The sequence below is a fragment of the Glossina fuscipes genome, unplaced genomic scaffold, assembly GCF_014805625.2.
Source record: "Glossina fuscipes isolate IAEA_lab_2018 unplaced genomic scaffold, Yale_Gfus_2 2, whole genome shotgun sequence".
NCBI lineage: Eukaryota > Metazoa > Arthropoda > Insecta > Diptera > Glossinidae > Glossina > Glossina fuscipes.
This window is the reverse complement of record NW_023998416.1, coordinates 19622249-19635451: the sequence shown is the minus strand read 5'-3', so window position 1 is coordinate 19635451 and position 13203 is coordinate 19622249.

Sequence of the window (13203 nt, the reverse complement as noted above, 5' to 3'; positions counted from 1 at the left end):
TTATTTATTTATTTATTTTTCTTTTTTCTTTTTTTTTTTTTTTTTTTTGTTTCTTTTCTTTTTAGTCTCGTTTACTTTTCAAAGGACTCCGCGCCTTGAATCGCTTCGTATGATTGATTATTAAATTAGAAGTGACAAAATTTGTTAAAAAAACTCGTTTATCGTTTACCACCGACTAGAGGAATTGATCTAAAACGTCCGAGCTGCGACACCGCAATGATATGAAAGCATGAGAATTTTTACCGTCTTGTCTAAAATCCAAAAAAAAAGAAGGAAAAAACAGAACGCGAACAATTTTCAATTTATTTTTAAAATTCTCGAAACAATTTCGAAACTTTCTAAGATAGAAAAAAAAAAAAACCCAAACACAAACACACACAAACACTTATACATACTTATTTGCAAACGCATACAAACTTATATAAACATTTTTCATTCTCATGCTCTATAAAAAGTTTTCATAGATATGTTTGTGACTGCGTATATATATATATATTTTATATATATGTGTGTGTGTACGAGAGCATATACATAATATATAATTATTTCAGGCGTCTACGTATGCCAGTTGATAACCTATCTTGCGTGTGGTTTGTGTGAAAACATTTCTATTGCCAATATTTTCTGTCCCTCTCTCTCCTCTCCCTCTCCCTACCCCCTCTCTCTCTCTCACGCTCTCAACTATCTTATCTTCTGTCTGTTCGCTATCTGTTCATTTTCACTTGTTTTAGATGCCTTTCTGAAGAAAGAAATTTTCCCTTTTGTTTACAGGAAATGAATACTAATTTCTTTCTTCCTCTTTTTCTAGCTGTTTCTTAATTTTTTGTTTTTTTTTTTTGGACTTTTATTACATATTTGAAAAATTATTGAAATGAAGAAGAAATTATGAACGAAAACAAGTTTAAAAGAAAGTTTATCTTGAAAGATATCTTGACGTTTAGTAAATACTTATAAGACTATTCCATAAACTGCGGACCGATGAGATAATTGTAATAAATTTCATTTCATGCATCGAATAACAGAGCTCCGAATTAATTAAGGTTATGCATCAGAATTCCAACAAGAAATGAATGGATAAGCCATCATACTTAACTCACTACAGAATATCAGATCGTTCAATAATTTAAACACTTTACGGAGTGCGTATAAAGAACAGAGTAAGTATATCGTTACTCTCTGGTCAGGTGTCAAAGAAAGTATTATTGACATATGGTAACCTTGACGGCTCAAGCATCGTAACTTTACTCGCATTCTAATCATAGCATGATATAAACTGTCGTTCATGAGTTTTTCAATTTCATAAGATTCAACATTGTAAGCCATAAACTGATTTTTAACATTATTTTTCTAAATTAAATGAAGGCTTACGCTTTCTGTTTGTACTTGCAATGTCCTACTACATGAGTATTAAGAGAAGAAGAATTCTTAGGCAATAAAGAGTTTTTTTCGTAAAAGAAAGCCGTTGCGACATAATAAAAAAATAAAATATCACATGCGAGAGATTATGATTTCTAATCTCCAGCTAGTTTCTGACAGAAAAATATGTGCACGATATTAAAATGAAATTAATTAAACATTTTGATTACAAGTCACGCTAAAAAAAATTAAAAAATCTTTATTAAATCGCGATATTTAACTCTGAATGGCCAAATTGCCGAAAGTTGTTGTTTTATTTCAAGTTAATACATTTTTCAACATAATTTTTTTATGATCAGAGAAAGCTTCTTTTTTCTTTTTTTTTTTTGAATATAGAAAAAGCTTTACATAACTAAAAAATTTAACCTCTGGTTATGTAACATCAACAACTTTGAATGAAAAGTAACATAAAGTAATTTTTTTTTTTTTTTTTTTGGCTTAATTTTGAAGGCCAATGAAAATATTTTAAATTAATTTATTTTATTATTTTTATTAACTAAATGTTTTTGTTGTTATTATTGCAACTCAACTTTCGGAAATTGTATAAGATTTTCCGTTGTGATTCGATTAAATTGATTTAATTTTATTTTTTTCGCCGAAAAACTTTGAAAAAAATCGCAAAAATACTGAAAGTATAAAAAAAAAAAGAAGCAAATAAATAATAACGATATAAAACAAAGCCAGAGAACTACGGCTTCTTTCTTAAAGGAAATCAAAGGCTTTCATTATTGTTACTATTACTGGTTTTTTAATGTATTTATAAACAATTTATTAAAATTTGTTCGAATCATTTGAAATGAAATTTTTAATGAAATGCTGTCTTGTTTCTGGACTTTTAAGGCCTCATAAAAAATAATATAAAATAAAAATTTTTTCTTTTAAAATCATTTCTCCGGTTATCAGACTTGTTTTTTTAATTTTAATTTTTTTTTAGTTGAAAATAAGCTTTTTCTTCTTCCTTTTTTCGGTTTTGAGCAGCCCGAAAATGAATGTGAAATATTTTCCAGAAAAGGAATATGTAAATTTATAAGATTGAAATTTAATTATCAAAAACTGTATTGTTTTAAATGCCTTTAAATTATGGCACAATTGAAATTTTTATATTGAAAAAAATTAAAAATTCATTATTTCATTTCTTGTTGCATTTTCTGTTATTTTTTAAATGTCTGACAATTAGAGAAAGAATTACTTCCTCATATCATTTCGGAGATTACACAAGACAGGTGCATATTGAGGTTATATGCTATGAATGTATGTAAAATGTATAAATTATATTTATATATGTATGTATGTAACTATGAATGTCAATCATAGCATTTCATTTAATTCATTGAATTAATATTAATGAATAAATTGATTGCTATTTCAATTAAAAAGTAATCCATTCGAGATAAACGTAATCGTTGATATTTAATAATCCATTGCAGAGAGATTTTCTTTTTTTTTTTTTTTTTTTTTTTTTTTTTGGTAATCCGGTAATAATCCATCGTCTTATTATGTTCAGTGCGCATTTGCTTGATATTTAATTTAGTTTTTCTTTTTTGTGCCAATTTTTTTTTCTCTTCTTTAATATTTTATTTGATCAGTTACTTCAAGGATCTGTAGGATACATTTCATATGCTTATAGACACACACAGACACACACACACACACAAACACGCACTTTCGTAATTCATTTAATAATTTTATGCTCTTTTTTTCTTCGTTTGGAGCTCCATTGTTAATAAGAAAATTATTGTTATTATTATTATTGAAGAAATATTCACCAACAGCAGGTGTTGCACTTACGCGTTCGAAAGCCGTTCTGACCCACACAACCGGTAATGTTCCTTTTTATATGAGGCAATTTGATACCGTTGTTTTATCGTTGCCACGATCCTATGCTAATGTGTTAGTACGCTCGGCTACTACGCTTCGTTTAACGTCGCACCCCTTTCACTAATGCCCGGGGCTGATAATGCTATTTGCTCCCTTTTTCGGCTCACGCTACATGCCAGAGCATACAAAGAACTACTTGTCAGTATATCTGTGTATAATTAATAAAGAAACTAGTATGCGTGTAGCGTAAGCTTTATACTTTATGACTCAGTATGTAGGTGTAAATTCTTCTATGTATATTTGTCGTCGTGCGATTGTGATGCAATCGATTACGTTTAGTGTAAAGCTAGCATAAAGTTAAAAAGGATCTGTTTCGCTCACATATACTGCAACAGAAAACGATAATACGTGCAATAGCAAAGCAATCACCCAGAAAGAGATCTGCTGATGAGAATCTCTCTGATTCGATCATGAGTAAAGAGAGAGTTTTTTATAACGTTAAAAAGCTTTTCTAATGAAGAGAAAGAAGCAGCAAATATGTGCGGATATATGATGTTTATATGCTCTTCGGATTATGCTCTGCGTTTTAAAGACAAAAAATTACAATTTTTTTTTTGAAATTTTAGCTAAATGCGAAGGATTAAGAAATGTATATGTGTTTTACAAAATAATTCATCAAAAAAAGGAAATTTTATAGATTTTTATATTTAAATTAATTGCTATAATGGAGGCCTTTGCCTGTATGATAAAATTTAATAAAAATTAGTTGTTGCTAAGTGTTCTTAAAAGATTTTTTTACAATTTTTTTTGCATATATTTATTATTTTTCTTCTTCTTTTCTCTTGCTATTGGCATTGATTGCTTTCGTATGTGCACCAATACGAATGCAAATGAACAAAAAAAAAAAAAAAAAAAAAATTCTACACCCTCACGTTAAGCTTTGAGTAAACATTTTCCATACGTCTACTCATGGTACGTACGAATATTAATTTCGATACGCTCTTTCCCTTTCTTATTCTTTCTCTTTCTTGTTTCTGTCGCTCCCTCTCTCTGCATCTCTCTCTCTCACCGTCTCAATTTTTCCATGCCTACATATGTGTAAATATATATATGTTCATATATATATACATATATATATATACATATATATTATATTATAACATCGTCAAGGTGCTTACTACATACATCATATGATTTATCATTGTACAAAATTCTATTCTTCACATTCACGTTTTTCATCCAACATTTTTATAGCCGGCGCTAGAGGATGTGAATACACTAAGTTTGGCATTTCACATGAAACAGCAAAAAAGGAGAATAATCTTAAAGCTTGAATGGTATACGTAACGGCTGTTTTGTTGGAATTCCGGTTTGAGCAAGCACTGAAATCCCTTAAAGTAAGCTCAACATAAAGACTATCAAAAATAAATTATCTGCAAGGTTCCATTGCAAAACACTAAAAATTAAATTTCGATACCATTTGGTAGAACGTTCTTGTTGGAAGGGACTGTAAGAAATCCGAAGTAAAAATGAGAAATTTTTCAAAGAAAGGGATTTTTCAAAATATAGCACTATGCGGGAAGATATCATGTCATTTATCCGATTTGATCCAATTTCATTAGAGTCATCTTCTCGTTGATCCAATATCTGCAAGTGTAATGCACTCCATGGAAATATCTCAAAAAATGGTAGCATACTACACATAAGCATTCAAAGGATGGACGAAGAGAGGGACAGGCAAGCTTAATAAAGATGTGGTTCTATCTAAATATATGCGAAAACGTAATACATAGGCATTCAACGGGAAAAACGGATTGACGGACAGACAAAAGCATATGACAAAATGTAGGCCTATCGCAAGTCCTTCTTAAGTTTTCTTCTGAAATTTACACGCTTTACTTTAAATATTTACTTAAGGACGTGTGTATTCACAATTCGTTATAAGAGCCAAGTACCGCTTGTCTATTGTTTATTGCTTGCGTTTACTTCATCCGTTAGATCGTATATCGTATAATCAATTTACTATCATTGGGAAATTTGGCAAAATTGTTCTTTCAACCGTTGTCTAGGCAACGTCTCTCATGGCTACTCTCATATCTGCTAGTTAACAGAAAATTCAAGTATTTTCATTACATTATTTCATGAAAAATCTTTTTTTTCTACTTTTGTTTTTTTTCAAAGATAGAAAGACCACAATGCATGGTGTATGCTTCGATTTCAGTAAATAACCACTGACCTTGATATTGGAAATTTCAAACAATTTATTTATTCATTTGAATACGTATTTCTTCGAAATTCCCATAAATTTTTTGTTTTTCTTTTAAAAAATTTATTTTCCAATATTTTTCTCTAAACGACCAATCAATACCATTACTATGAATTAGCAATTTTACATATATATGTAGAAAACCGCTCGACAGCCATTGCCTAGTTAGTTATGTATTCAAAACAGTTCGCCACAGTAACGGCACTTCATTTTCTGCTGTTAAGTCTTGCAGCTAAGCAGCTGTCATTTAAAATATTTCGCGCGAGAAGGGCTTTGGTGGCGCTATCGACAGTAAAGTCGGGCCAAAAAAAAGTCAGTCAAGAACTCAACCTGAACAAATTATCAAGACGAAATCATCTGCTTGCAAATTGATCTGGCCTTGGTGTCTGCTATTGCTGGATCTACACTTCTTAGACATTGGAAATCTACGAGGGGAAAACTTGACAGTACAGGATTAATGGACGTTCCGAAAGCAAGGAAATTCCGCGACGTAACAACTTTAAACGGAAATCCGTTACAGATACAAACTATCTATTATGTCGCATATAATTCCTAAAATCGCAGGGGTATTAAATAAATGAAAGTGTTAAGCAGTCGTTGCCTTGGCCAGAGGTTTAACGCGGGGTAGGATTGTCTTAGATGCTGAGCTTACGCTTTTTTAAGTCCATGAACTTCTCTTATTCTCTTATGTCTTAATTAAAATTGTAGACTGGCCGCCAGTTAACACAGTGTCACCAAACTGTCTCGAATTATAGTTCCACTATTTCCCTTAGATATCTGAAGTACTAGATGCGATAGTTTTGTTTAGTTATGTAAGCAAATGAAAACTGTAAAGTTAAAGAAAGATTTGCTTGAAAACTAGAAAAATAACTCAGCCCCTGAGCCGATAGCCTGTGTTGCTAGTGCTCAATGTCTTTTTTTTAGTCTAAGAATTCAATTCATTAGTCTAAAATTAAAATAATAATAATAATAATAATAATAACTCAGCCACTATTTGATATTAAAGTCGATAGTTGCCCATGGAATATCAATAAGCAATTATGTTTATCGACGTAAGAGAGATTACACCTACTCAAAAATGTGCCTCACTACTCAGAGTAATTTTAATGAAAAAGCAAATAAGACGATCGTATTCACGGGGGCGACTGTTGTTGAATTTGTTGCACCTGCCATCCTTATTTAAAAAACAAAAAAAAACTAAACAAAAACAAGAAAATGAAATGATATAAGCTAAGAGGGCGTGGCCCTAACACTCACTACCTGCTGAGCTAAAAGCTGAAGGGAAGAATTTAGAAAAATAATTTCCTAATCTCGTTCGATAGAATCAAAGCCATATTCTAAGTAATCCCGCAGGATATGACAAGTGACAAGAATTTTTGTTTGTTTCTTTAAAAAAAAAATTCACATTGTCTCAAATATTTCTATTATTATATATTGGCTTCGGTGTACCTAAAACTGATTTTTTTATTTTTAGGAGAAAATGCATTACAAAAATAAACCTAAGGACGTAACAACACTATAGTCGAATATGGCCCACTATTAGATACCTTATATCACTTCGCTTAATACAGCTTAATACAGTTCATAATTCGAAATAAGATGGTATGTGAGAAGTGATCGAAAGCGATCGTGGTCCAATTCGAATCATTCTCAATAGCATTCGTCATTAGACCAAAGTATGCTGATGTAACAAATTTCACCGAACTTTAATATAGCCCCTTAGTAAACCGCGGAAAGATTCCAGTCTTGCGGACTTCTTTCATAAGCTTCAATACTCGAATACGCTAGCTATCTAGTTTCGGTACACTTCCTTGTGCGTTCTCAATCCATTGAACGTATCAAAGTACTCCACCGCCTGTTAAGATGATATAATTTTTTTGTATTTGCTATAAGAGATTTTTCAGCGTCAAGGCGGAACGTATGAATGTTTTTTTAATTTGAACTCCCAATAACTGTTATCATTATAAGCACGCATCGACAAAGGTGCTGCAAAAATTACATAGTTGTTTTATTATTACTTATACGCCATGTATGTTAATATGAAATCAATATAAAACTAATTGCATTCATGTATAAATGATAGAATATTAATGTAAATGATATAAATTATATCGCAATTGTATGTGAAAGATTTTTAAAAAAAGTCTCATATTGTTCGCGGCTTGAATTATTAATCATCTGGAGTGTCAAAAACGTTGTTTAAACGAAAACTCCGAAAATATTTATTCATATAATAATTGACTATTATAGAAAAAAAAATTATTTCCCCCAAAAAAAAAAACAAGCATTTACTAACACAAACGCATTGAAAATTTTTTAGCTATTATCTCAGCATTTCTATCATTCTGACATTGCCATGCATTAGAGCAAGTAATCTATGAATAGAGGAAATTTCGAAAAAACGAATAAGAAAAAATAAAAAAACAATGCTAGGATATTAAGAACATTTGAGTAACTTTTGTGTTGCTTGCAAACAGATCAAGTAAAAATAAATTCATGTATATACACATAAATAGCATATATTATTTAGTTATTTTCGTTTCATAGATATGCACACAATGTATACTTTTATGCATACATAAACATTATTATTATATAGTACGTGCGGTTAAAATGCACACTTTATTTACTTGTTCCACTTTCATGTGTACAAAAGCACTATGTGGGATGAATAAGAGAACTAAAAAAAAAAAAAAAAAAATACCAATATTCACGAATGAATGAGCTACAAAACAAAAACACCAAAAAAAAAGAAAAAAAAAAGAAAAAATTTAATATATTTTAGAATTTTAAATTTCTTTTAATTTTATTTTAATATGAAAATCTGGTGCCAGTTATTTTATATTTTGTTTTTATTTTCGTACGCTTATAGTCTTATGCTTGTTCGCTATAAAGGACTTTACAACAAAAGAATCGGTATCCACTTTATATGGTATACAACACAAAACATCATAATATGCTTTATAATCATTTGCTTGGCACTTAGTAGCATTAATTTGATCTAACTTCAATGTTCTGTCTGCCAGTTAATTTAAACCAAAATGGCAAGCAACGTATGAATATTAATAAAATTTCTTTGCATTGCTTTGTGTGCAGCTTAGATTAAAAAAAAACAAAAAAAAAAAAAAAATTTAGGAAATTAAAATTATATAAAAAATGATATAAAACCAATAAGATATTTTAAATATTGTTATTTAGTCTAGAATAATACAACTCCGTGCCAGATACTCTTGACCATTACGTACATATGGACTAATGGAACTAATACTATTTAGTTTTTATTAAACAAAAAAAAAAAAAAAAAAAAAAAAGAATGTATACACATATGCAGGTGTATTGTTGTTTATTCTACGTACATGTTTATTTAGAAAAATTTGAAAATTTTTCATTTTATTATTTTAAAATGAGATTTTTGGCTGCGAGCTGCGAATTTTTATTTGCTTATGTGTGAAATTTTCAATATATAGGGGCACGATGCATACACACATTTGAATGTAGCATATATTTACATATTGCATATATTCGCATTCCATACACTTTCAGTTTTAAACAATTTCGAGTTTTTGTTTAAATCTCTCTACGCAAGAAACGGAAGAATGGAAAACTTTCATAGGCCAACAACAAAAACTTATCAATCAAAGTGTCAAACGAACGCCCCAGTATGTTGTACTTTAATTTTTATGCAAAGTTTTTTTGACTATTTTTCAGTTTAGTTGCTTTATTTCCCATGAGTGATCTGTTTTTCTCGATCAATAACGACTGTGATGAGTTCTTCGTTTAAAAACCACTAAGAAAGTTGTACTCAGGCAAGGTCGCCCATTAAATGGTCTACCGCGTAGTCAAGTAATTAAGAAGTGTACCTGACAGCATACTTGAGTTAGACTTTTTAATGCGGTAGACCAATCTTTAATTGCGAACGGTAAGTGGTCTTAGTTATCGCGAGTGTTTGGTCGGCTATGCGGTTACCTTCCACGCTGCAATCATTTCCTATCCCTCTGTCCCTCTCCCCTTTTTTCTGATCATCACCCTGTGACACGCGTAGGCGGCATCCTCTCCGTGGTCGATCATATTAAAATAGAAAAATGACACCCGACATTTTCTAATTTAATTCACTTTTCTTCACTAAATTATTTTCTCAATAAAATGCTAAGAGTTTTACTTACTTCTGATAAAAAAGCGTACACGTCATAAGTTGGCTTGTTAGTAGCAGATCGTTATCCAAAAAAAATATATATATTTATGTAATTCAAGCTTAACCAACCCACATTTAAAAGTCAAATTGGTGTCTTGTAGCAATTTTCATCATAACATAAAAAAGATTACTCTTTGCTGTCGTATTAAAAAATTTGTTTTGTTAGGGAAATGGACTCAAAAATGGTCCCATCAGCTACATATTTGGAACATTCACTTGATGTGATACAAAATATTGACATACAAACGTTTATGACATCACTTCGTTCAATCTACCAACCAATAGAAAATTCCGACTTTGATGTGATGATAAAAGATTGCTTTTCGATCGATGGGAAAAAATATCCTCCAAATTCAGCATTGGTTAAAAAAATCACATGACAGCTCTTCTCTTATGAAAGCAAAAATTCGCCGGTGCCGTGTGTTAACTTCAAACGACGTGTTTTTGAAAGCAGTGGTCGTCTATAAGGGATGATTACACGGGACAACATCATTAAAATTCTGAAAATTGCTAATGAATGGTCGCATAGTAAACGATAGCTAACTTCCCAAAGATATCAAACGAAAGTGTTTTCATTATTTTGCACGAAAATTTCCTTATCAGAAATGTGTACTGGTTTAATTTATCAAATGGGTATCGCGTTCACTCGCAAGGAAATAAAAACATCCCACCACAATATTGCGTAAACTAAGGTCTTTCAAATTGTTGCCCTATTCACCGGACTTTCCAGATCTGTCTGCTTGCAAATCTCAAAAGGCGGCTGTTACATCTACCAAGGAGGTGCTGGCCGACCAATTACAAAATTATATTTTTTTTTTTACCTAAGAAAAAGTAAGTTAATCACATATACCGATCAACTACTATTAAATGAAGAATATATACACATACTCGCTTGCAAAGAAATAATAGATGAAAGGGGCGAAGCAAAGCAAATGAAGCAAATGACAGAAAGTTTGCGTACCAGAAACGGTGTAGAGTGCAGTTAACCAATTAAATGTATTGAACTCTTACAGTACGCATTTCTTCGCATGAAGAAATCCGAGAAGGACGAATGGACGGATCGCGACATATATCGTCGTCATACACAGTTAAGCGATTGATAAAAATCAGAGGAAATTAAATTCATTAAATATTACGTATCTATCCATCTCTACTTAACAAACCAAAGAAAAAAATATTACGTATTTTCCAAGGATCCAACTTGTGCAACAACGGATTCTTTACCAAGGCTTTTGGTCTTTTTATATCAGTGTTTACATTCAAAGGAACCAAAAGTAGTTGAGTGTATGTTACATCAGCAAGTTTTTGAACCTTCATCGTTAGTTCTAATGATGTAGAAAATACAGTTATAACAACGTCAGCTCTTTGTTACATCAACGAGTTGTTGAACTCTGGTAGTTCGGTTGTGAACACTAAATTGAATTTGGCGATTCAACTATTTATCCTTAGTGTTCAACTCTTTCGCATTTCTTTTCAATCGTACGACGCACCTCTTCGGCGATTCAACTATTTATCCTTAATGTTCAGCTCTTTCGCATTTCTTTTCAATCGTTCAACGCACCCTTTCGGTATTAACTTACTTGCCTCTTCATAAACAAACAGAGCCTGTTGACAACCAGACTGGACTGTTTATGCCTGGTTCCGACGAAACGTTAATTAATGTCAATATTGTTGAAGAACCCAAAACAGTTCTTATCATTTGTTAATATTACGTTATTCTATTTTTCTTATTCGGAAACGTCAATTGGGTGTTAAAATGGGTGAAAAAAGAGGTGGCGATAAGTTATTGCCAAAATATGTTTTTTCTTTTTTTTTCTTTTTTTTTTCATTTTTTTGTAAGAACGTTGTCTATACATTTCCTTCCAATTTCCGTACCTCTTCTGTCGTTTCTATGTCGTTTCAAAGTCTGGCGCTTAAATAATTAAAAATATTTCATTATGTACTTATGGCGACGTGAAACATATTTGTTTACCAACACATTAATATTGAATGAACGGCAAACATAGTTTAAAGTGTATGATGCAATTTTTAATTTATTAATCGTGAAAATTTCAAATAGTTTTTGAATGGTCGGCTTCAGTACATAATTATGATAAATATTTCGACTTTTTGGTTTTCTGGCTTGGCTGCCAAATGCTGGCATGAAAACAGTTTCAATTTCAGATTGTTGTGTGAATTTTTATATTAAAATTCTTGTGCAATTTTTTCATAAATATTTTCACATTGACACATTGTATACTTTTCAATAAATAAGTTCATATGTTCTCGTATACAGCCATGAGCATTAAAAATGATTTAGAAAGATTTAATTAAAAATTTATGAAAAAAAAATATTAAATAAAATAAAATTTTAAAAAATTTACCTTTATTTTAAAATTAAAAAAAAATTTACTCTTATTTTAAACTACAATTTAATTTACATTAAGAAATTCTTAAAGTAACTGAAACAGAAAATTCTTCAAGTCAAAATAATTCCAAAAGTATTTTAATATTAAAATATGATTTGGCAAACAAAATAGCATCGCGACTACTACTTGCAAAACAGAACATATTCTGCATGCATGAACCAAAAAAAGTTTGAGAAAACTTAAAAATAACGGTTAATTTTCTAACATACACGCATACATTTTTATATTTGCATCAACAAATTACTTTGACGGTACAGTTAAAAAATATTTATTAAAATGCTGTTTCGAATTTGTACCATTTATTTACATGTCAATGCCTGTACACATTTATTCATTTTGATAGTTAAACAATGTGCGGCGATATTCATTTGGTCGTTAATAATATTCTTTCATTAAATATATATTTATATTTAAGAAAGATAAATTCGTGAAAATACCCAATTTTTTTGCAACCGAACAATACTTTAGCAACATATGGTTATGAAACTCTACAAGTCCACCGAAACATTGTTCGTGCTTTTTGATGCGATAATTTGCAATCTTTTTTATTTTTATATCCCTTTTTTGATTCCCTTTGGGGGATTCCCCCATCTCAGTTTAGAACATGAACGGACAGACCCAGCAAGCCCTCAGTACCCGGACACACGGACAGATGAACAAACAGACTGCCTGAGAAGATCCGCGCGAATGGACGGACACGTGAACGGACGAGCGGACACGGATTGACCGAAACACAGATAGGCTGTTGCACTGACGTGAAATAGGACGGACACACACGGGTGAAGAAGCACAAAGCACAGAGCTAAAACGATTCTCTCTCACCAAGAATGAATACACTTCGGTCAACGCGTGATTTTGATTATAACTAATGGAATATAACCAATGAATCAGCATAATTGGCGGATTTAAATATTGACGAAAAAGTTAACAGACGCGACTGAATTTATTCAGATTTCCATACAAAAAAAAAAAAAAAAAAAATGATTTCCATCGAAAATTTATCTCTTATGTTGTAGTATTTTGTGCACGTGCAACGTATCTATGTAACTTAATAATAGGCCTATGTGTTAGCATTATAGTCACTGAATAAAACAAATGATAAA